Source organism: Haemaphysalis longicornis, unplaced genomic scaffold (genome assembly GCF_048455015.1).
Source record: "Haemaphysalis longicornis isolate Haplotype H1 unplaced genomic scaffold, Haemaphysalis longicornis Haplotype H1 scaffold_6, whole genome shotgun sequence".
Lineage (NCBI taxonomy): Eukaryota > Metazoa > Arthropoda > Arachnida > Ixodida > Ixodidae > Haemaphysalis > Haemaphysalis longicornis.
Genome location: NW_027526407.1, coordinates 181,572,504 through 181,596,519, shown reverse-complemented (window position 1 = coordinate 181,596,519; position 24,016 = coordinate 181,572,504). Strand labels below are relative to the sequence as shown.

Genomic DNA, 24,016 nt, shown 5'->3' with positions numbered 1-24,016 from the left:
CGCTGTCTTCTTGTGTCCTAATGTTACACCTATCGTCTTCTTTTGAATTGCGCGCTCAGACGTCCTCAATTTAAGGTGAACTGTCTTAGCGAGCCTCCAAGTTTCTGAATCGTAGGTCACTACCGGTAAGATGCAGCTGTAATACATTTTCTTGCTTGGGGACAATGGTAGGCTGCTCTTTATTATCTGAGAACGTCTGCCGAATGCACTCCACACATTCTTATCCTTCGAATTATCTATGCCTCATGGTTGGGATCCGGGGTCACAACTTGGCCTAACTAGATATATTCGCTTACCACTTCCACGCCTCGCCACCTATCTCAAACCACTGTGCTGTCAAGAGGTTATATATCTATACTTTAGTTTTTGCATATTTCGTTTCCGGGCCGAGGTTATACTCTGTTTGCCCGGTGCGGCAAGCATGCTTTGCAGTTCCTCCCCCGAGTTAATTTACAAGGCAACGTCATTACCCTTTCAACCAAGCCACCTGTTAACCGAAGCTAGTGCTCACAGAATAGGGAAAGAATTTAGAGAGGGCACACTTGATGTACAAGCGCGAGATGCCATTCTTAATGAGCCAACAGGAGGCACTAACATATTGAATTTAGTATTTACATCTGAACCGGAAACCATTCTGTCTGTATCAAATTTCGATGGATTTAGTTATCATAACATGCTCCTAGTTAACCTAAACGTACCCTTAACATCCACTGGTTTCAATGTCAAAAAAATTTACGACTACAATAGAGCTAACTACGATGAAGTGAACAAAGAACTAGAAATATTTCATAATACAATACTAATGCTTTCGTTTGAGAGTCGTTCAATTGATGAAAACTAGTCGCTTTTCAGGAATAAAATGGCTGCTTCGGTTACAAAATACGTACCGCTCATTTCTATCTCAAACGATAGAACAAATCCATGGTTTAATAGGGGTCTCCAAAAACAAAGAAACAAAAAGAAGCGATTGTACAAAAACGCCAGGCGTGTAGGTACTCCTCAGGCATGGCAGAAGTATAAAGAATGTTTACAAAAATACGTGTCCGCTTTAACGGCTGCGAAAAATAAATATTTTTTATGCGACCTGCCTGGAATCCTTAAAACCAATCCAAGGAAGTTTTGGCAAGAAATATCCCCCCGAAACAATGGCCATAAATTTTTGCTGCACGGTGAGGACCACATTCCCATTTCCGACGTTAATTGTGCTAGTGTCTTCAACACGTTTTTTTTGTCAGTTTTTACCCAGGAAAACTATTCCAACGTTCCCCTTTTCGATGACCTTGATTGCCCATATATGCAACCAATTTCCCTTACTGTCGAAGGTATTGAAGCTTTAATAAGCAACCAAAAACTGTCCACGTCCGCAGGAGTAGATAACATAAACTCAAAACTTTTAAAAAAACACGAAATCAATTTCAAGTGTGATCTTATATCACATATTCACGCAGTCATTATCCTCTGGCCATTTTTCTAGGGACTGGAAAATAGCTAAAATCGTGCCGATACATAAATCGGGTAATAAAAACTCACCGGACAACTACCGCCCAATTTCGCTAACGTGTATCTGCTGTAAGATGCTGGAGCACATTATCGCTTCTAACATTTACTGTCATCTTGAGACCAATAAATTCTTTTTTGCTAACCAGCACGGTTTTAGGAAAGGCTTTTCTTGTGATGCGCAGCTTTTTGAATTCACCACGGACTTACACAATAACATGAACAGTAACTCGCAAACTGATTGTATCTTCCTGAATTTTTCCAAAGCGTTTGATCGTGTAGCCCACTGCCGTTTAATCTGTAAATTATCCGCGCTCCGATTAGATTCTTTAACTTTATCTTGGCTTCGTAACTTCCTTTTCATGCGTGAACAGTTCACGGTTATTAATGGTTCTACTTCGCCGCTTTCCCCTGTCACCTCTGGTGTGCCTCAAGGCAGCGTTCTTGGCCCCTTACTTTTTTTAACATTTATTAATGACCTACCTTCTCGCGTAACATCTTGCATGCGACTTTTTGCTGACGATTGCATAATTTACCGGAAAATAAATAACCCTAGTGACCATGTAACGCTTCAAAATGACTTAAAGGCTATCTGCGACACGTGCAATACGTAGCAAATGTCTCTGAACTTAACCAAATGCCGAAAAATTTCTTTCAGCCGAAAACGCGTAACTCTAATTTTTTGTACTTCCACACAACCATTTAATTACTGATGCTTTAAATAATAAATACGTAGGCGTGCTCTTAACGGCCAACCTTTCGTGGTCCACCCACATTAACGCCATATGCGCTAAAGCTTCGCGATCACTGGGATACTTACGTCGAAATCTGCATGCTGCGCCCTCTAATATTCGTCAACTAGCCTATAAAACTTATGTACTACCACAGTTAGAGTTCACTTCTTCCGTTTGGTCACCCTACCAAAATTACTTAATTGACAAAAAAGAAGCAGTGCAGAATCGGGCTGCACGGTTTATAACCAAGTCATATAACTTCGGCTCTAGTATAACAAAAATAAAACACGATCTTTCACTAGAAACACTGCATCTGCGCCGGCAAATCGCTCTCCTGTGCATTTTTCACAAATACATTCATAGCACCAGCTATTCCCCTTTGCGCATTATAACCCCTGTTTCCACATCACACAGATTATTTAACCAACGTAGCTTCGCACGCATGTACGGCACCACCAACGCATTTAATTCATCCGCTCTTCCACGAGCTATCCGCTTGTGGAATGATCTTCCTGATACCATCGCGTCGCTGACTAACCTGGAAACATTCCGTCATCACTTGCAGATCCATTTTTCAGATTGAACAGGAATGATTACGTTCGCATCGGTTTTTTCTTAGTTTCGCATTGCGTTTTACTTGTTGATGTTCTTATTTTTTGTATAATTCTTTTGCCGTTGGTACGATGATGTGATGAAGTTCTTTTTTATTTGACAGCTTACTTGACTTATTGATATCTGCAAATGACATGACTAATTATTGTATAACTCTTGTTCGTTATTTTTGTGTGATTTCCTCCACAAGCCCTCTTACTCAATGCCCTGCTGGGCCTGTACGATTCCTTGAATAAATAAATAAATTATCAATTGTTGAGTGGGCCGGCATTTTAATTCTCAGATAGGCACGAACACCACAGAGCTTGCGTTGACATCTTGAAAGTGTTTAAGGTTTGATTTGGATTTGGATTGGATTGATTTTCTTGTTTAAGTTGCCTAAGGACAATGTTCTTCAGTTACTTCACCTACGGTTGTGTTTTTTGATCACCACGTTTGTTGGTGGTTCTGGCCTTAGATCACCAAACCGCTCTAAAGGTTTGGTGAATTGGAAGGTTTGGATTGATTTTCTGCTTTAGGTTGACTAAAGACGATGTTCCTCAGTTACTTGACCCACGGTTGCGTTTTTTAAAACTACGTTTGTTGTTGTTTTCGCCTTAAATCACCAAACCGCTCTGAAGTCCTGATCGGCCCAGAAAAAAATGTAAAAGAATGGCATCGCGTTCTCGTGCATCAAATTTGCCCTCTCGAAATCCTGTCCCAGTTCTGTGAGCACTAGCTTCGGTCAACAAGTGGCTAGGTTGAAAGTTGCGGGGCTCCCCGATAATCTCTTGTCGAATGTATGTGAACAGCTTGCGGGTAAAGTCTAGGTGTTCTTCCGTGACCAACCGAGACGGGGCTGAAATTAGAGAAAGAAAGACTGCGGTGGTGCCCTACATGCGTGTGATTTCACATTGTTTGAAAAAATTGGCCAAACATTTTGATGTATATGTTTTGTTGAGTGCCTCTGGTAAGGTTTCTCGTGTGTGCGCGGTTGTTGAAAAAAAGGTCATGTCGTGCTCAGGGTCGGGCTTTTGTTCTGTTAAGCACATTCATTCGTATGTGGCCTGGCGCTTGGCGGTTGTTTATAAGATACCACTGAAGTGCAAACGGGCCTATATCGGGCAAACCGGATGCTGTTTGAACTTCCCGCTGCATGAACATGAAAGCGTTCTAAAAATCAACAAGTTCTCAAACCTGTCCGCGCATTGCTCGTCGTGTGGACGCCATCCCTTCTTCACTGAAACTACTATCTTATACCGTCACCGTGACCAAAAGACGCGCGAAACTGTGGAGGCGGCTCGCATTGCGAAAATGGGTGATAAGTGTGTAGGTTCCCCCACCATATCTCTGTATATTGTTGAAGTAGACTATCTGGACGTTTCCTAACAAAAGGTTCGCTTGTGTCTTGAGCAAGTGAAGCAGCATCATATTTTTCGTCTTTTCTTCATGTATATTCGTTCATGTTTTTTCAATAAACGTTTAGTTGATATTAGCGCTCCGTCAGGTTGTAATCGTTCCTTGTGCTTATTGTTGTTTCTTTGCGCTTCTTTTTCACCATGTGCAGAGGGTTCAAAGGACCTGTTAGAGCCCTGTTTCCGCAAGAAACGTAACCAGCGTTTTTGTTCGCAGCACTGCCTCATTCTAATTAGGCCAGGATACAAAACGTTCGAGGGTTCAAGAGGATCTCCACGTCGGAGTTGCACAAAGGCCTTATATCCTGTTGTCTGATGACCAGCATATCGCGGGCACTGGGTGTAAATGTGCATAATGGAGTCGGTAGTACAGCATACAGTACACAATGACGACTGTACCCAGCCTATCTTAAACAGGAAGCTTAGGGTGTATGCAACGTAAAGTCACAGCAGGTTAAGCACGGCTTCAGTGCTCTTGGACAGACCCCGCGAATGCCTGAAATCGCACTTGTCTATCACGTGGAGAGGTGCATACCTACTCAGAGGATTCTGCAAAGCTGGTAGCTGGAGCTGCCATCCTAGGTTAAATGCAGCTGCGTTGATATCGTCGTTCGAGAACGGGGTTCAGACTATGAAGTTGACGTTGCGGGCTCCTTTGTCGGCCTCTATAGTGACCTTGTTGTCCGTTACACCAGAATGACGGGGTAGCCGCTGAAGGCAAATTTCAGGTCCTTCGCGCACCGCACTTGTGTATATTTTACTTATTCACCAACAAGTGGGTTCCGAGGTGGCTGATTTGGTAGTCTCAGGGCTGGCCGGAATCGGAAAGAAATACCCACCGGTGAGTAGGACTTCGCCCGTGTAAAGGAGCGCTGCTGTGACAGCTGGTAGCTCAGGGGCGGTGGAAAATGTTTTGTGGCTGAGCTTACGGAATCCATGCGCCCGATTGCCGAAGAGGCCGAAGTCATAGATACGTTCATGCACATTTGAAAGGGGTCTGGATAGCGTTTGTGCATATGCTCCAGCACAAAATATGCCAAGGCCGATGTGGGCATAGACGACTTTTTGCCTATTCTAGTAACAGTGGTGGAAACAACTCATACCGCGTACAAGAACCGTGGAGTAGCAGGGAGCTTGGGTCACAGGAGATTGTACGGCAGGACGAGACCTACGCGAGATGCAGAGGCGGCAGCCAGTGGATGAGCAAAGCATCGAAGAGCAAGTCGAAGGCCAGTACGGAGAAATTTTTGTGACCCGAGAGTGATCGCAGAAAAGCACATGGCCGCACATAAGGTTCCTATCCTCGAGGGGCATTTTGGAAGGCCCAGGCATATTCGCAGTGCTCGAGCTGGCAAGCTTTCCCATACGTTCAGGTTTTTTCTGGACCCATCATGTCAAGCCTGAAGGCTATATGGCAAGACGCTTACAAACAGCGTTTTGTAGAGCCTCAATAGTGCTTAAACTGAGCATCCCCAGGTGCTTCCTGTCATCATGGGCAAAACGTGAAGGCACAAAAGGAGTACCTCCTTTCGCCGCCTAATATGGGTAGCCCAGGACTACGCACGGTCACTTGTAATGCGTAGAAATTTAGGACTGCAAACGTAGTGTATCTGCACGCCATTTATCCCCAATGGCTATCCACATACATTGCATTTAGCGAATGCCATGGGAGCGCTCTGCTCGTGACAGAGCAGCATCCCGCAGCTGCAGGGATCTTTTCCTATGGCAAACAGAGCTTGCTGCACTTTTGCTCGTCTGCCTCTGCGTTTTCTGGCCGAAGCACAGATGTAGACGTCGCCACCATACAGCGAGATGTGAGCTACCCGAGGAAATACTTTTGGGTTGTGGATGAGGCAGATAGCGAAAACTTTCGGGCTCACCACACCACCTTGTGGGACCCCTTGCTTGGTGGCATGCCGTGTCTTGTCGTCTTTGGTTTGCCAGGCTTGCATATGGCCTCGCAGTCCTACGAACGCCCCTTCCCTTCTAATTGCTTGGCTGCTACACTGACAAATGCTGCCTTTATATCCAGGAAGATCGCAGTGGTGAACCTTTTTGCAGCCTTTTGTGCAGAAACATCTGTTACCAGGGCAATAAGAGTGTCAATGCTGATTCTTCCAAGCCGCTGTAGCGCCATTTTAGATGCGACGCTGAGAGCATCTCTTGTCGGTGGCCCTGTCCTTCCTGCGTGCGTCCGTCGTCGTCATTGGCGTCCGCACTCTCCTCCGCTCACCCCACTCCTCTCTGATGGCGAACACTATCTCGCGAGGGGCATTGGATTGGGTTGGATTTGGATTGGATTGGTATAAAATAAAGTGAATTGTGTTCCGTCATAGCAGCGGCAGACGCACTGGCGCCGGCGCGTGCCCGGGTGAGAGCGAACACTCTCTCTCAACATCTGCGGGTGTGCATCCCAGCGCCTTCTCACTCCGCCGGTGGGCGGCACTGCGCGCTGTGCTGCGCATGTGCAGTACTCTCTCTCTTCGTGGTGACCTCTCCTTCGGGCGCGCTGCGCATATAACCGGCGTGCCGCTGTCCGGCGGCCTTTTGGTCGACGGTTGCTCTCCGCTTGCGCTTGAACCACCCTCAGCGTAGCATCACACCAGGGTTCCCGCAAGGCGAGGTGGGTGTACTTTGTTTCATTACCTTTCCAATATAGCTTACTAGAGCAATCTATCTGTGAGAGTTTATATCTCTGCAGTATTTTCAGTACTGAGAACCGGTACTAAGCGAGCAATTTCGCAGCTAGCCTCAACGGAGCTTGTCTGCCAAGATGAGCTATATACACTGAGCAACTGCTAGAGTGCTTTGATGCCGAGGAGTCTCAGAGCCGAATACATGACTGCATCATACCCCGGTGAGGAAGACAATTTAACCATTTTTAATGCCGCAGATAGTTCATTGATGGTAAACCGCTCATCCATCATCACAGCATTCATAGTAAGACGCCCTCGGTCAACTGCCCTGGAATCAAAGAAGGGCGCTGGGGAGCGATGACTTTTATACAAAATTCTTCCGAAACATTTACTTCACTGACTCCACGCTTTAGGGCTACTGAAGAAAATGCGTATACCCGACTGAGTGGGGCTCTCAGGCTGCGGAACACCTGCCAAATGCATGTAAGTGTCTTGCGTGGATGTGATCCTGAACAAAACTCGGCCGAGCTGTTTCTGAACGTGCTTCTGAACGCACTTCTGCGAGCGCCTGGACGCTCGGATGTCGTCTATTAGTAGGGTTTTTCTGTCGCGGCACTCGGCTTTCCGATAAAACAGCGAGGATTCTCACAGTCCCCAGAAAACTTAGACCAAGTCCTTTGGAAAAGGACTCTGCGTGTTGATTGCGATTCGGCCCGACCAATGGCAACTGTGAACCCCTCGCATGTTGATAAGGCTCCAGCATTATCTTCTAACAGGTCATGGAAGGTATCCCAGTCCACAAAACATGCGTTCTGCTTAAAAGGTCCTCCACAAATTCATTTAGTTATTGTGGAAATGGACACGTGGTCACTACCATAACTTGCAATATCTGAACGCCAGCACACAGACGGCAGCAGGGATGTAAAGTCCATAGTGACATCCAACAGGCTTGAGATTTTGCCGCAGAAAAATGTAGGGAATCAGGTCCGGCCCACTTCGCTTGCAACACGGAGCAATATGCTGCCTATTGGCGTAGTTTTTGTGCTGCCCCAAGCTGGATTCTGCGCATTGAATTCCCCAGTGAGCAAGTGCGGGAGAAGTGTAGTGGCCTAAATGTCTTCCAAAAGCTTCGTGTCGAATTTTGCCCTTGGTTGGATGTGCCCGGTTATTATGGTGAAGATCGCACGGTCATGCTTTATTGTTGCTGCGATGTATTCGTTGGATGCTTACTGTGCGACACTGCGAAGCACAAAGGTCAAGTCCTGAGAAATTCTGGGCAGCACACAGCTCTCGTCCGAGCACGGCAAAGACTAATGAAGTGTGTATGCCGGCAGGCGAAACTCCGATCGTAAGCGGGATTCGGAAATGGCAGCCACAGGGACTGTGTGCTCATAACGTGCTGCTGGAGGTCGGACTAGCGACAGTGCAGCCCACAGGCGTTTCATTGAAACAGTTTCCCCATTTTTGAGAATTTGCGCCAGCACTAATTGGGTGCTCTGAAGATGGTTTACTGCCCTTCCCGTTGCAGGGAAGTAATGGTGTTCAGGAACGTTAAAATGGCTTAAAGCACAGGAGACGCAAAAGCAGGTAGGATTGAACGCTCAGATTAAATAAGCGTGAAAAGGGAGGATCTTGACTGCGCGGACGGCTGTGTGTAGGACCGATTCATGCGCTTTTGGTAAGAACGTTTCCAGTGAGGTTGCTGTGGGCTGCGGGCCGAGTGGAAGTTTGAGGACTTGGTCTGAAGATTGCAGTTGTAGCGGCGGAAACTCAATAATCTCAAAGTTCTTGTCTTCAGACACTGGCTGACCTGGCTCCTTTGTGTAAATGTTCTCGCGTTTCGCTTCCCAGCGCCTTTTTTAGACAAGATCGCGGCTTTCGTAGCCTTGTGGTCAACCTTAATTCTTCCCGCTCTTGTACTTATGGATGCATTTCATTTGCTGGTAACAATGTATTAGTGTTTTCACAAAGGTAAAGTGGAAAATTCACATAAAGAACACGCTGCCCATGTTTGGACCTACAAATACAATTGCATAGCCAATGAAAATATATTTCGCTTTGACAAGAAATACTGATCGGGTTCACCATTGCGAGCGGTATTTTCGTCGTAGCGAAAATATCTGCTGTCATAGCTATTACTACCTATAGATGTCTTGTACAACGCTTCACTGTGAAAACCGGGAGTTCCTAAACTAATAAGTCTTTATTGGTTTTATCAGCATGTAGAATACAATGGTCTCAATTTTCGCATGCGACACGGTGCCTTTTAAAGAAACCAATAAAAGCTGATGGAATGAATTCACACTTTTTGCGGTAAATCCAGGAATTACATGTAACAGCTGACATGCTATTTGGTTATAAATCGCGTATAATACAGCGTTCTTCGCGAATACCTCGAGAAAAAAATGGAAAGTACCTTCTCCGGAATTTTCATAGGGTATGCTGAGAAGATCGCAAGTTTGTCCGTCGGTGAAGATGACGGTGTCGTTTACCCTCGTTCCATCTGTGGAAAAACCAATCCCGTTTACATAAAGAAATAGGAGAACAAGGTTCGCCAATCAAATGTGGACACAGATAAATAAAAGAATACACAGAAAACATGACTCTCCCCGGGCATTCTTAAAAGCCCTCTAAACACCCAGAATCAATGCTCACACGCCTATGTAGGCAAGTATTATTGTTCTTACACCATTACTGCAACGTTGACCACGAAGCCGGAAATTTTTGTTGTTAGAATTTAGCGCTTTCGGAGGTGACCTTATTTCTCCAGATTGATCATAAACAAACTTTCGTTAAGACTTTCCAAACCAGTGTAAAATTTCTTTCCCGACTGAAAAAAAGTGCCGACGAGCAACAAATGGGGCACAAAACTCCATATTTATGCAAGTTTCCATTTACATTCTCTTTAAAAGGCCTACAAATTTGGGCAAATGCCGGACATTTTAAATGAATATCAAAAGGCTATCACAAGGCTTTACTGTAACTACTCCCTACTCCCGTCACTAGAGTGTTGAATTCGTTGAAACAGGTTAGAAGGAATGAGCTGTAATTTCCCGATGAAAGGCTCAGCACGCTGTTCTTCAGTATCAAACGTTTAGTAGTACTTTACAGCAGGCTAGGAAACGCGTTAGTACTTAAAAAACGTCAAGAGTCCTATGGAATACTTCAAAGTTTGATTTGTATTCAACCAGCTCGTTTACCACAGAAATGAATTCAGGTGCATCACAGGGCTCGGTTATAGGGTACCTTCTTTGTCAGCTATTTCTTGTTGGCATACCAACTAACATACCTTAAAATTGAAGGCTCTACCTGAGATTGTACGCACTCTCGTTTGAACATTTATTCTCTTGGGAATTATGCTGTTATGAGTCATGTTTTCACGGATTTTTGTATTTGCTGTCTTCCGGCACAAAAAGTCTTTATTTTGGTATAAAATCGTGTTCACGATATTTTCCAATGAATCTCCTTAGCAAATTCCACTCTCACTGCTTTATACCTGTACCTACACACAGACAACCGAACAAAGGTACCTGTGACTTCATTTGAATATATTATGCCTTGGTTCAAACTGCTTGATATGAGCTCGAAACATTGCTACGATTTCATATTACACCCTGTGGAACCTATGCATAGCACAGAAACAAGATACGCTTTTATTCTAGAACAGTTAGTACGTTCTTTACTTGAATAATATTTCCGCGTGTAGGATTGACACAATGCACCCGCGTTTCTCTTCCTTCAAGATACATGTGGACCTGCACACCAACATAATTCGCACCACAAGCAAGCGTGCGCTAAACAATAGAGTGTCGCCTAAAAATGATGTGCATCAACTAAAACATTTTCTCTAATTTGGCACTGGAACCAATTCTGTAGTGAAAGGCGTGGGCTGTCTGTAGAGAAAGTCCTGTCTGCCGTTTACCATTCAAAGAATTCCCAATATTTCAGCACCCTTAGAGCTTGTGGGGATGCCTTGTTTTTAGTTTATATTGCATATTAGTTTTACTTTTTAATGTGTTTTTTATATGAGCATTAGATACACTGCTATGGTACCTCTCAGAAACGTCAAAGAATGAATGAACACAGAAATAAAAACAGCTCACTAGATAAAAGATTTTAAAGCTGCTTTCAAGGCATAATTGAGCTGTTTTCGAACTGAAAAGCAGAAAACCCGGTGACTTGTTTTTATGAAGCAAAAAAAAATACTCTCATTTCTTCCTCAGTTGCATGGCGCCTGCAAAGATAACAAAACCCAGAGGATCTGCTAATTGGTTTAGCCATGTACCAGAAATATTTCTCAGTTAATCACAACTTCGCAGATCAAGTAAAAGTAATTTAACATGTGTGAAGACTTTTAAGGAGTAATATTAGCACGAAGAAACAAACTGTTCCAATGCAAAAGAACCCAACAGAAACAGTAATGTCGCCTTGTAGAATGTCAGAGTATCCCGAAAGATTAAAGCTAATATGCAAACACCAACTTTAGTGCATCTACCATCGAGCGCGATGCAAGCTTCCAAATGACTCCGGTATTTTGTCGGCAGTGCTTGAAATTAAAGCGCATAGAAGCCCGTCGTTCATATTGTTTAGGTTATGCGTCACGCAGGGGCACGGACAAGAATATCTATGAGCCTAATGCGCCTATTGCGGCAAGCGCAGGCCTGGGACAAATCCACGTCAAAATGAATCAAATGTCGACTACAAAATTTCGCAGCTTTAATTGCGACGGAGAGGGTAGAGGCATGTAATAGACAAAATGATAACGGTCGCCATTATTTCCTCTGAAACACCGTGAAATGGCCATCGCTGGGGCCGCAGGGTATCCCTCCGCCGAATTTGGGACCATGATGTCGACAAGCCCGTCCGCTTTGAAAGGAGTCACATCTGATGCGTGACATCTTCTGCTTTTTCTAAAGTAATTAGTTTTTCATCGCTGAAGCAATTTCCAAGCATACTAAGTAAGAATATTACGGAAACGATTCGGGTCGCGCTCAAAATACCCCCCGCAAAGTACACTTGGCGCCGCGTGGAGGAATAGCCAGATCAGATGATCAGGCGCCAGGCAACTTTTGTCGTCGTTCTTAAATTGCACTCGTACATAGCTTGTGGTGCCGTTCTTGCCAGAGCTTACCACGGCTGCCAGGGAAGACACCTAGGCGTCGCAGTACAGTGGCTAGTAGTCTGAGGAACGAGGTTTTTTGGCGTCCCTGAGTTCCGGCAAACAGACTGACGGTCGCGAGCATAGTCCCAATTCCCGTTACCTTCAGCTCGTGTTCGCGCTCCATGTCCACATCATCGTTGTCTTTTACCTGCGAGCAATGGAGAAATTAGCGACCAAGAACGTCGTCGGTATTGCGTTGACATTCGCGGTTGCCGTTCGACACATACTCAGCCTAGGCCAAGTGCTTGTGACGTTAACTAGCCACCCAAGGATACGCCGCTGTGCTTCTCAGCGAGCACAACTACGTTTGAGGCGCCACAGGAGAAACAGCTTTTCATTTTCAGCAGATTTCACGCTGGATAGAATTGGGAATATTTTTTTTTTGTTTTATAGGGGTGGTGAATATTACCTATTTTGCATAAAGGGATGAACCATCTGAAGGACGCAAACTTTGGCTTACGATTGAAGAAAAAGTCTGCAGAAAATCAGGCACCTGTCTATTAACACTAACATTCTTATACCGCTAGTCTATAGTGAGTTCGCTACAGGTAAATATCGCTATTGTTGAACCCGCCGTAGTGGCTCAGTGGATAAGGCGTTGCGCTGCTAAGCACGAGGTCGCGGGTTCGATTCCCGGCCGCGGCGGCCGCTTTTCTGATGGAGGCGAAAAGCAAAAACGCCCGTGTGTACGAGATTTCGGCGCACGTTAAATATCCCCATGTGGTCATAATAAATCCGGAGCCCTCCACTACGGCGCGTCTCACCGCCTGCGTTGCGTCGGCGCGTTAAACCCTACAATCAATCAAATCAATCGCTATTGTGGCATACCACGGCCGCTTAAAGGCGCGCCGAAGAAATGAGCTCACACCGGTCACCAAGAGAGCCGAGCGTCGATTTATTGTCAAAGCCAGGTGTAAGGTTCACTTATGAGGTCAGTGGCCAGGCGCGCAGGCTGCGCGTGAGAACCCGCCACTCTGTCTGGTGGCTCAACACTGTGGACTCTACGCGGCAGCCGTTCGCCAATTTGTCACGGCGCGCACGGGAGAAGGATTGTCTGGCCGACCGAATACCATGATGATAATCCCCCATTGTGGACGCAGACGGTTCCGCAGGGTTCCGAGAACCATCGACATGGAACGCGGGGGAGGTGTGATTACCGACGTCGGAACGAGGGCCGCGCGAGCCTCCATTGTTAACGGACCCCGGTCAGCACGACGCACAGTCGCGCCTTTCGGCCTCGCCCTTCGGGGTCGTACGCGCTTGTTGGCCAGCGAGTGGTTCGTTGACCCAAAGATGGCGGCGACTCAGTGAATATTCTGTAGCGCACTCAGTGACAGCTGTCTACGCGAATTTGGGCACTCCCTTACGCGTTTACGAACGCTGTAGCGGTGTTCCCGAGAGAGCGTGAGCTCGAGTTGTTATAAGGCCGAACTTGGCCGTTAGAAATCGTTCTTGTCTGAGCGTCCAGCTGGGCAGTTCCCGGCGGGACAAGGAGTCTCGGCCGTCGAAGTTTGGGATTTGTGCACCCCCTAGGCTAGAGGTTATGATCGCGTCGGAATTTTAGGGTACAGCGCCGTACCGGGAAACTAGACGGATCCTGCGGCGAGACAGGGTCTCGGCCGTCGTTTCTCGAGCGGTTTGTGTACGCTCCGAGAATAGGAGAGTTAGACGAAATTGAGGAGCTCGAGTGATTTGTGCGCACTCGGAGATAGCGTCTAGCTGACGTTTGAAGTTTTTTTTTTAACTACTCATGTACCCAATTTTCCTATTGTAAATAGCTGTATATAAACTTTCGTTTCACTTAATCAACCTCAACGCCTCGAGTTCGTCAATTCGACCGCCATCTCCAAGAACTTCAACACCATCGCCCTGCCAGCCTCCTGCCAAATCAACCGGAGCCCGGGCGATTGGGTTCCTGATCGACACCGGACATCGGGGAAACGACCCACTGTTATCTTCACTCCAGGCTCGCTTATATCTAGGTGAAACGTAACAAAGGAAAGGGGACGAGGGAGAGGAGCGGGGATAGATGCTGCCGCGACGTAACGAAAGTTGCGCACTTAACCTTGCGCGCAACGCAACGGTGTTGTATTCGCAAAATACGCAACAGCTATGAGTAGCGGTAGTCATTGAAATATTTTTAAAATTCGCTTTTGGTTCATTTCGCCATTTGTGTAAATATATACCACAATTGGCCTGATAAGGTGTCGGCACCCCACGCCAGACAGTTTCGGGCCCTTTTATTCCCCTTCTCCGCCCCCCCTCCCCAATCAAAACCTCTAAGCTTAACCTGAGTCCTTCAATGCCTTTCTGGTCATTGCTGCGTGCGCTGCCCAGGGAGGTCGCGGCGCTGGTGTTGATCGGAGGGCAGCCGGGGGGAGGTGGGTCACAGCGTGTTTCGCAAGGAACGGACCACGCAGTAAGATCAAACAGACGCTCACCGCCTTATCAGCAGTGCGCTTTCGCTTTACGTGTCGTGGGTCACTCAAGTGGACCTTTCACTTCGTGAGTGGCAAAAAAAATTGGTGCGAACCGGCATGCTGCTACTGCGCTCCTTCTTCTGGTCTGGCTACACAGCAGCGGCGGCCGCCCGATGCCTTCTGATCTGCCGTGACATCCCTCGCGGTAGCCTTTGCCCCCGTATGAGTCTTGGCCGGGAGTTTTGTGACCAGAGAAGCATTGAAGGACTCTGGCTTAGCTTAGCCGTGATCGCGACTACGGGCGGCGCTGCGAAGCATGCCTCTGTGACGTCGCCTTGGGGATTCTCGCATTTCTCGTCTGCTTCACTCGGGCTTGCCCTCCCTGGAGTTTCTTCGCTCTCGCATGACGTCTGATGCTTCTGCGCACCAGATTTCGCGTGCGCCTAGCATTTCATAGAGTTAAAATAGCAAAAACTTACTAGCTCAAGGCGTGAGGTAAAGCAGAGTTTTTGATACCGCTCCTGGAGAAACATTGCCGGCGTCGCCACATTCCTGCGAAGCCGGTCCTGTGCGGGGCGTGAAGAGTCAAAGCTAGGAGACAGATTCTGTATTAATCAATCTTTCGAACAAAGGCTACAGCCAGCTGCTGGTAACCGATAACAGCTAAAATACAATACGAAAACAAATTCCAGGACTTCGGGGTTGTCCGCTTTGGTAGAGGGCATTACGATTCCCTGTAGTTATATGTAAGGTAAAACAGTTTTTGCAAGCTTGCCAAACGCTCGAAAATATTGCCGTCACTTTACGTTGACATAGCTAGAAATTATGCCGACATGGACTATGAGCTGCACAAACTCTAGGTTTCGTGCAGTTACAACTAACCCACAGTGTGTATAGTCGCTCCGTGGTTTTATAACAGGATTCAAACCGCTTTGAACGTTGATTGAGCAAAGCGAGCCACCTGTACGGTACATATACATGAATATTATGTTTATTAGGACCTGGTGGGATCTTTTGGTGCATTTTCACAGCCGTACCTTTCCAAAATTACGACATGCGTTATAGGAAAACTGCACTAAGGGGGCGGGTGTTTACGGAAGAGGTGGAGAAAAGTTTAACAGTAAAATGGACTTATTAGTTGACCGGGTCCTCAGTCCAGGACAAGAGAGTAAGCGTGTATTTTTTTAATTCATAGGACGCCGTGCCGAGTAAACTAAGATTTGTTCTTTAGACTTGGAAAGATTGGAAAACAAGAACGAGCTGCTTGGAAATATTTATCGGTTTCTAATATTGTAATATATGCAGGTATACTATTTATTGCGTTATATCAAGCCTTCAACACTGTAATCATGTCATAAATGTGCGTGTTGAGAGTCAGTTGGTTGTGATAACGGTGGGTACGGTAGAATTTAGGAGCACAAAAGCCGTCTTCAATACTCTGGACAACACTGTCTGGGGTGCAATTGCTGTGGCGTAGCACAAACCTTCTCATTGTATTTGCATGTGAATAGACAACGCAGCCACAGCGAAAGCCAATTTCTGAAGAAAGGAATGTGTGCCATTCAGCGTGAAGAAAATATCCACATGAACTTTGTGAGCCTCCTAAATATATAAAAACCGACTAATAAACGTTTGTGAGGGTGAAAAAAATTAATGCGTTGGGCACAGAAAAAAGCCTTCATCTTATACAAGTCAACGACAATGAAACAAACAGAGGACAGCCGCTTTTTTCCCTGCGGTGTGATGCGCGTGTATGGGCCCGCTGCTTGGTACGTAGAATTAAGTTGTTGATTGTTCATAACAATATCTCAAAATTACTATAGGGGAGCCGACGCATTTTGAATAGATATCAAGAAACTCTGAGCGCTGCACCTCACGAAATATCTTAGAAAGGACGAGTTACACACGACCTTCTGAACTATGCTCTAAAGAAAGTTGTTCTTTCTCTCCTCGTGTGTTGCAAAGTTGTGGGGGATACAACCAAAATTTATTCAGTTGTGTCGGAAACTTCAAAAATAACAGAATTACTAGAAATACGCTTTTAAATGCCCTAATGCATAAAAGCATGCGCAGGCATTGCTACCCCTCACAAGCGGAGTGTAACAGGCGACAGCGGCCCGGATCTTTAAGCCGACGTCAGAGCCAGGGGGCGCCAATCAAACATCGCTCCGCCAAAAGGCACGAAGTGCCTTTGCTTCCCCTATACTGTATTTTACCGATAAGCAAAGGGTACTGCAGAGTATGTACTTTATGATAGTTTTGTACATGCTTATAGTGTTCTTTCACGGAATTTTTATAACTGCTTTGGTTTTTGGGGGGGTGGTATATAGGAAATCAATCTTTTTAATTTATTCAGAACATTTTTGTAAAAAGACATTTTTTCTCGTCTTCCTATTCATTTTTGTTTTAAAAATTCAATGCAGCCAATTAACTTCATTTAGGCAATTAAAACAATTACAGTTATTTTCTCGGGAAATCTGCAGTTTTTGTTGAAATGCACGGCGACACACGTTCTTACGCCACTTTAGCCATTTGTTGTTCGTTCTTTGAACGCTATTTTGCGGTCGTTTTTTTTCGTGCGGTTTGGAGCGAGGTGTATGGCTTTAATATTTTTAATTTCTGATATCTTGTTTGGGAAATGTTGTTTACTGATTTTTCCTATTTCTATTTTACCAAACTCTCTTCCACCAATTATCTCCATTTACGGTTTAATAACACTTACGAGTTTTACTTCAACCAAATCTGCATTTTTCTGTGAAACGAGGGTGTTACACGGTACTGGCTTCGAGGGCATTCGGCAAAGAATTCTACACACAAAAGCCTAGAGGTTTGTCCTAATCGCTGTCGAGCCTCCAGCTCACACGTCTGCTGTGGCGAGGCTGCTTTCTGAAACCCGCTGATCTGAACCCCGCATGGCTATTAGTATGAGTGTGCTCCTTGTGACGTATACGTGTGCTTACGGGGCACACTCGGACTTAAGGGTTCATCTTCCAAAGATAAGCGTTTACTCGTATTTCTTATACCTTCTTAATGTCTGCCGTCAAAGTTGTTCTTTGCTTTTGGTTCTTTGGTTCTTAGGTGCTTGGTTGTTTTTGGTTCTTTTTGGTTCTCAGCCAAGCACATCAACGTAAAAGCAGACACACGTGAACCACAGCTCTTCATTTTGAGCAGATTTCACGCTTTCACGCTGGGTGGAACTCGGATTTAATTTTGTTTGCGTTATAGAGGCAGTCAATATTGCTTATTTTGTATATAGGGATGAATTACCGCAGATTGCATGCTTCAGCTTTATATTGAAAAAAAATCAGCAAAATTCTTCAGATATTTGTCTATAACGCGTACATTCTTCTGCCGCTTGTCTGCAGTGAGTTCTTCGCAGCTAAATATGCCTGTGAGTAGCTGAATTCATGGAAATATTTTTATAGTTTTGTTTTTCTTCTTCTCGCCAGTGAAGTAAATATATATCATTATAGCGACGAACTTGCTTTACATCCGAAATTTTTAAATTTTTTCCTAAAAAAATATTTTTCGTCATTTCATTATTGGGAAATGTTTTTTACTGATTTTTCTTATTATTTTTTGCAAATTATGTTCTAATATTTGTGCCCATTTACGCTAAATAATCAAAGCTGTATTTTTTCTGTTAGGGCAGCGTATGGGTGCGGGAGCACTCAGCGAATAATGGTAGTTTTATCAGAATCCCAGTCGAGCCTACATCTTAGGCGTTTGCTGTGGCGAGGCCGTTTTTTATACCCCGCTGATGTTATTCTTGGCTTTTAGTAGGGGTTTCGCTCCTTGTGGCGTGTAAGTGGGCTTACATTTCCAACTCGTGTTTCCGGTTCACCCTCCTAAGATGGTTTTTTACTCCTATTTTTGGACTTTATTAAAATCTGCCCTCAATGTCATTCTTTGCTTTGCGCAGAATACACGAAATTAGCTGTTCTGCTCACGCAGCTGCAAGCATTAGGGCTTATTTTATACAAGTGTCGTTTTAGAAATTTAAGTGACTATAAGGAGCCATGAAGGCACAGAACAACTCTATTCAGGAAAAGGAAGCAGCTTTAGGTAATTCAGTCAGCTGGATTTCTGCCCAAAACCCGTTTTTTAAACTCAAAGTGCATACATGTGGCTGAAAATTCACATTTCACGCTACACGGATGTTATAGGGCTTCGGTTAATGTAATTTGGGCCACCGCCTATATCGGGTATTTGTCGGTTACACGCAAACCAGCATTCCACCGATACAAGCAAACTGCATGAGAAGGGCTCCTACAATCACACACTCCCGTTTTCTGGTGGTTACTAAGGTAGCCAGGCGCACAAATGTGCAGTGGCATTACTGAGAAGTGGTCTGGCATGGAAAGTAACCAGTGCTTTGTATGTTTTTTTATCATATCGCACATTTCTGCTATAAGTTTGCGACAAATTTTGTAACATTGTTATTTCAAGAAATAAACCTGTTTATTAATCGAAGCTTCTTTTATCCTTGCCGTCTTTATCACCTCTTTTAAATTCCATACTTCTTCATAACCGGCTATCTCCAAAGCTCATTCCCTATCCAAAAAAGACATCTGAATGCTTTCTGGATGAAAAGATATACATTGGTACTGTATGGCTTAGGTACTCATCTTTTGATGCATGTCTTTATATGCCTGCAGGAGAGCGATCGGCATGTTTCACGTAGTGAATCTACCTTTAAAGAAACGTATCAGTGACAACTCTACTGTCAGCATGCATTGAGGCAATACTGTTCCTCAAAGCACGTTCTACTTTTATAAGATATCAGCGAACCTCCACAACGCGGGACATTTTGTTCTTTTGCGCAATGACCCACATTTGTAATGCGTTACTGACTTGTTTTGATTAGCCCTACTCTACGTAAGGGGATTCTGAAGCGACCCGATGCATTCAGCCGCTTGAGGGCCTTCTTGATGTTCCGCAGTGCCTTGCTGTCCTTCACCTACCAGGCCCTTTTTGCTCTTTCCACTGTTGATACCAGCGGCAAATCTCATAACTTTAGAGTGTTAGGCATCTTCTTTCTTCAAAGATGATAAGTGCAACGTCTGCAACAAAACTTCTACCGGTGATACCACTGTACGTTCTCCAGAGAGAGAGAGAGAGAAATAAAAGCTCATTATTAAAGAAGAAAGTGCACAAAGGTTAGCTAAAATGCGTAAGTCGACATGCTGCTTTCCAGGAAGAGGAATGAAATAAAGATAGATGAGTAGTACAAAGAGTAGTAGGTGAAAGGAAAAAAAGAGATAGCGTCATATAGAGGGACATGGTATGGAGCGAAGACTGCCCCGATAAGGGGGGCTATAAAATCGCAGCGACTCCAGTATCTTCAAGACAGCCGAATAACGCATCCAGCACTTTCCGCTGAGATGATGAAGAATGACATGGTCCAAGTCGCAGGATCAGCGTACTTGGTCCAGGGGGAAGACATGTCATCATCTGCTGTAACAGGCTCTTTGCGTGAATTTAGGCGGTTCCCTCTAAAGAGACACGCTCAACGGTTTGTGGGGCGTTATAGATGTTGCAATATGCGCTTCGACTTTGGGTCCTTGCGATGAAAGTACGTATTTGTGAACTCGGCATTGAGTCGCAGTTTATGAAAGAGCGTTTTCCGCCGGTGAGGTAGTCTTTCTGGCAGCCTCAGTCTTATATATGCGGGAAAATTGAATATAGAAAGTCATGATGATGTTTTGGAAGGGACCATCAGCGGTTTCTTTCTGCTAGAGCTAGTGCTTTGGTAATAGTGGAGGCATCACTTTTGGCGAAGAAAATGCTTCTTTAGTTTTTCGTTTCTACGCTCCTGTGTGGAGCCTCATCTGCTATCTGATTTCCTAGGACGCCACTGTGTCCAGAGGGCCACTGAAGTGTTACGCAATGGCCAGCGTACGCGAGATAGTGAATGTGTTGTACTTCGCGCGGGATGTGGTCGTGGATGCTGAAACAGGTAGCACGTCGCAGGCTTTGTAGGGTGGCTGTCGAGTCTGTGAATATGGTCTGTTGCGTCGGTGGCTGAAGAAGTACGTACCGTATGGCTCCTTTGATTCCATAAATTCCAGCTAGCCTGTACGAAGTGGCTCCCTCAAGCCTGTATGACAGTGATGTGTTAGCTAACGAAATAAAAAAAACTCCCGAAGAACTACGGTCAGATGTTGCCAATTCATCTGTAAATATATAGGTCTTTGCGGAGTAATGTATGTGAATATGGCAAGTGTACCCTGAAGTAGGCATTTTAAGAGATCCGTTTTTTTATGTTTTTTGTTTTTTATGTGTTATGGTAATAGCTGGCAAATTCCACGGCGAAAAGCCCAGTAGCATTGCCGGCGGTGCTTGATTTGGAACACAAGCATCAACTGCTTTTCTTGTTTTCCAAAGCTGGAAGCGTATTGATCCGCACTACGAGCCAGGAAGAAGGTTTTGGCATGTAGCCAGTTCCCCAAAAAACTTCGTAGCGTCTATTGAAGCCGTAACACTTCCATGGGCAGTTAGCCATTCGAATCCAGGAACGCACTTTGGCGCCAGGGGAGAATTGCTTGATATTTGTACAAACGAAGTTGCTGACGCTCCATCCTGCCTTTAAGTCACCAATCCTCTGCGCTGATATCGTTATGTCTTCCATGTGTTGTGAAGAGCCATGTTGGTGAAAAGCCAGTTGCGATGGGATACATTCATATTCCTATAACAAGCACTTTACCCCGAAAAGCTCCGGATTGTGGCGTATTCCCCCAGCGGGCATGTGCCAAAAATAAGGAACACCAACCACGACAAGAAGCAAAGGAGAGCAAGCAATCAATTGTGATGCAAAGGCATGAAAACGGGGCAACTTTGTGGGCTTTATGAAGGCTTTAACCTAGGAGCAAGACTCTCACACGTGATGGGTAAAAACGAATCAAATAAAAACTTTAGTTAACACAGTTAATAGAAACTACTGTTCAATTTAGCCCTCAACAAAGCAAGAAAGGAAAACGTGGAAAGCGATACGCTGTTGACGAAAGCCGAGTTCAATGTGAAACTCTGACGAAACGTCTCGCAGTTAGCATAGATACGTGATGAGCTCCAGGCAGCTAATGTCAGGGGCGTCTATGACAACCCGGTGATGCAACAAAGTTTCGCTGATCTCTTTTTGGGTGATCTTTTAAGCTGTCTTCGCCGGTGTCACTGCACCATCGGCGAAATATTGTACTTGGTCACCTTCTTCACAAACACCCCAAGTGGACAGCATTCCGCAGTGACCAACCCTTGAGCGGGCCCAGGTGAGTGTGTCCGCTGGTCGGCAGTGTGACCGCCGATGTCCAACCGAAGCCAAAACCTGCTGAGTAGAGAGCAACCGAAAGCAACGGCACGGCAGCCGATCTAATTCAGCCGAAATTATGGCACCTGCTTCTTTCACTTTTAGGAATAAAGCACCTTGGGTGTTCGGCCTGCGGACGCCTCATGCAGTAGTGGTACTAAAACACCACGACGCTCGTTTTCCCACGCTTCGAGCCTCAACGTTTCTTCTGCATAGGCAAAAACAAGCATTACGAGTGCACATCCTTAAGCTCGTTTTCCAATGCTTGACACGCAGAACGCTCAGCTACGAAACCTCCCTAACTACTTCCAAACTTCTAAACCGCATAATTCATAAACACCGCATCATTGACACCGTATCATACACTTATACACTGCATGCTTCACGCCTTCCCAGGTTCAGCTTTGCTGGAGGTGGCCCTTTGTTTCAATACTGATCCCTACGCTGTCCCTACTTTACCTCCACTGGCATATTGTGATATATCTTGCTCGCAATCAAAGAAAATCTGATGTGCTAACATTCGCTTCTTCTTCATCACAGTGACAAAATGGATGCATTTCAAAAACATAATTCTGGAAAAAATGACAAGCTATGGATCCGTATCAAGAACAGCAGGTTTATTTTTAGGAAAAGGCGGTGGAATAAGGTCTACTGACCAGGCACTTACTCGCAATGACCATTTGGTGTTACAAAAAATTGTTTGCGCGATGAGCGGCCAGGACAAAAAGCTAACGCAAGTGAACGTCGTTGGTTAGTTGACCTTTCATTCGGACTGTCGTTTAGAAAAGGCTCATGTGTTGCACCATCGAGTAAAGAAAATTATCTCGCAGTTGTTATTTATTTTATGGCAACCGCAAACTGTCCAAAAATTCATACCTTCACTTTTTTAAAATCGGCTTTCCTTTTTCTAGCGAAAATATCAAGTCACGGCAGAAGAATCGCTGAGAAATATTCACAGTATGGAGCTTTAAGCCTACACAAGGATGTCTGTTGTCTTTAGGTCTCTTTGAAGTCTGTGGTACAATATGACGCCACAATAAAAATAATTAGCGACGTTCACTTACTTGGAAGTGCGTATTGAATGGCGTTCTTCATTGAATAATTGTACTGGCTGACTGCTTCAACTGTGGTCTTCCGAGAGTACCTACAGAGGTAAAACAGACAAAAAGCTTAAAAATAACTTTGGTACATGTAGATGATTCTCGATTCAAAACCCCGTCACAATAAAATATTGCCAAACCTTTCAAAGGTGACCAGTGGAGAATCAGGCACGTGAGGGGAACCACAGAAATTAAAGATTGTGACCAAATTTTGTTTGATTTGCAATTTTTATAAGGAAACATTTACCGCATCATCGGTAGTATTGTAGCGAAGACGTTACCCCCCTTTTGCCGTGATCTTCCCAAACAGCTCGCGAGCATGACAAATATGGGCGAAGCTCTCGCATTTGGCAAATTTCCAGCTGATGTTTTGGAAAATACGGTTCAATATTTCAATGATGCTAACCTTGGATACGCAATTTCTCTCAAATCTCTCTTGATCGCGCATGCTATGTTACGAAGCACTCAGATTTTTTCTAACACAACAACACATGTTTCTCAACTAAAAATTAAAAATACGCAAGCAAAATTTGTATCTTTTGTTCGTTTGTCGCTGATGACATTGCTACAACGACACTCGTGGTTTTTCTAGCACGAAAGTGTTTTATACCTGGTAGACGAAGGTTTAGGTCACGTCATTTCTGTCATGGAAGTGACGCCACCAGAAAAAGTCCCAATAACACTGCGGTGCCCGTATTCGAGCCCATGCCTATCGAATTCTCTCGTCGCAACGGGAGGTACGTGGCGCTTTACCGACTGCGCTGTATGAGCAGATACATGAGCAGGTTTACAAAGGTGGCGTTTGTCTTTTCTTATGAATAATGCAAATGGTGCTGCCGTGTGGGTGAGGCGAAGCGAATTAGCGCATGATGACGCTAATGAGCGCCTACAGTAGGTGTCTCGATGCTAGCGCCTTTGTGTACGGGGGACGCCCGTGAACTGAGACAATCTTCGCGCTGGCGTTGTTTCCATGACCGTTGTGTTTCAAGCTGCTGTTTCTGTGCATGTCAGATTTGGTGTTCTGGCCCCTGAATAAACCGGCTATTTCTTTTTGCACCCTTCACACATGCAGAAACTTCCTTTAGGATTCAACTGCTCCGGTGAAGGCACCTTTTACTTTCCTGTTTTACCGAATCCTTAAAAAGATGGATCAACCGTA

The 24,016-nt window shown here is 45.1% G+C and overlaps 1 long non-coding RNA gene across 1 annotated transcript in view; it reads right to left on the bottom strand.

Moving 5' to 3' along the window:
- The window catches only part of LOC144142090 (uncharacterized), a 28,366-nt gene extending 5,432 nt beyond the window's left edge, over positions 1–22,934 (bottom strand). The window contains exons 1-2 of the long non-coding RNA XR_013316824.1: positions 22,822–22,934; positions 9,290–9,376 (exon numbers count right to left, since the gene is read on the bottom strand). This is a non-coding gene — a long non-coding RNA (uncharacterized LOC144142090). The remainder of the gene's footprint in view (positions 1–9,289; positions 9,377–22,821) is intronic.
- Positions 22,935–24,016: the final 1,082 nt, after the last annotated feature.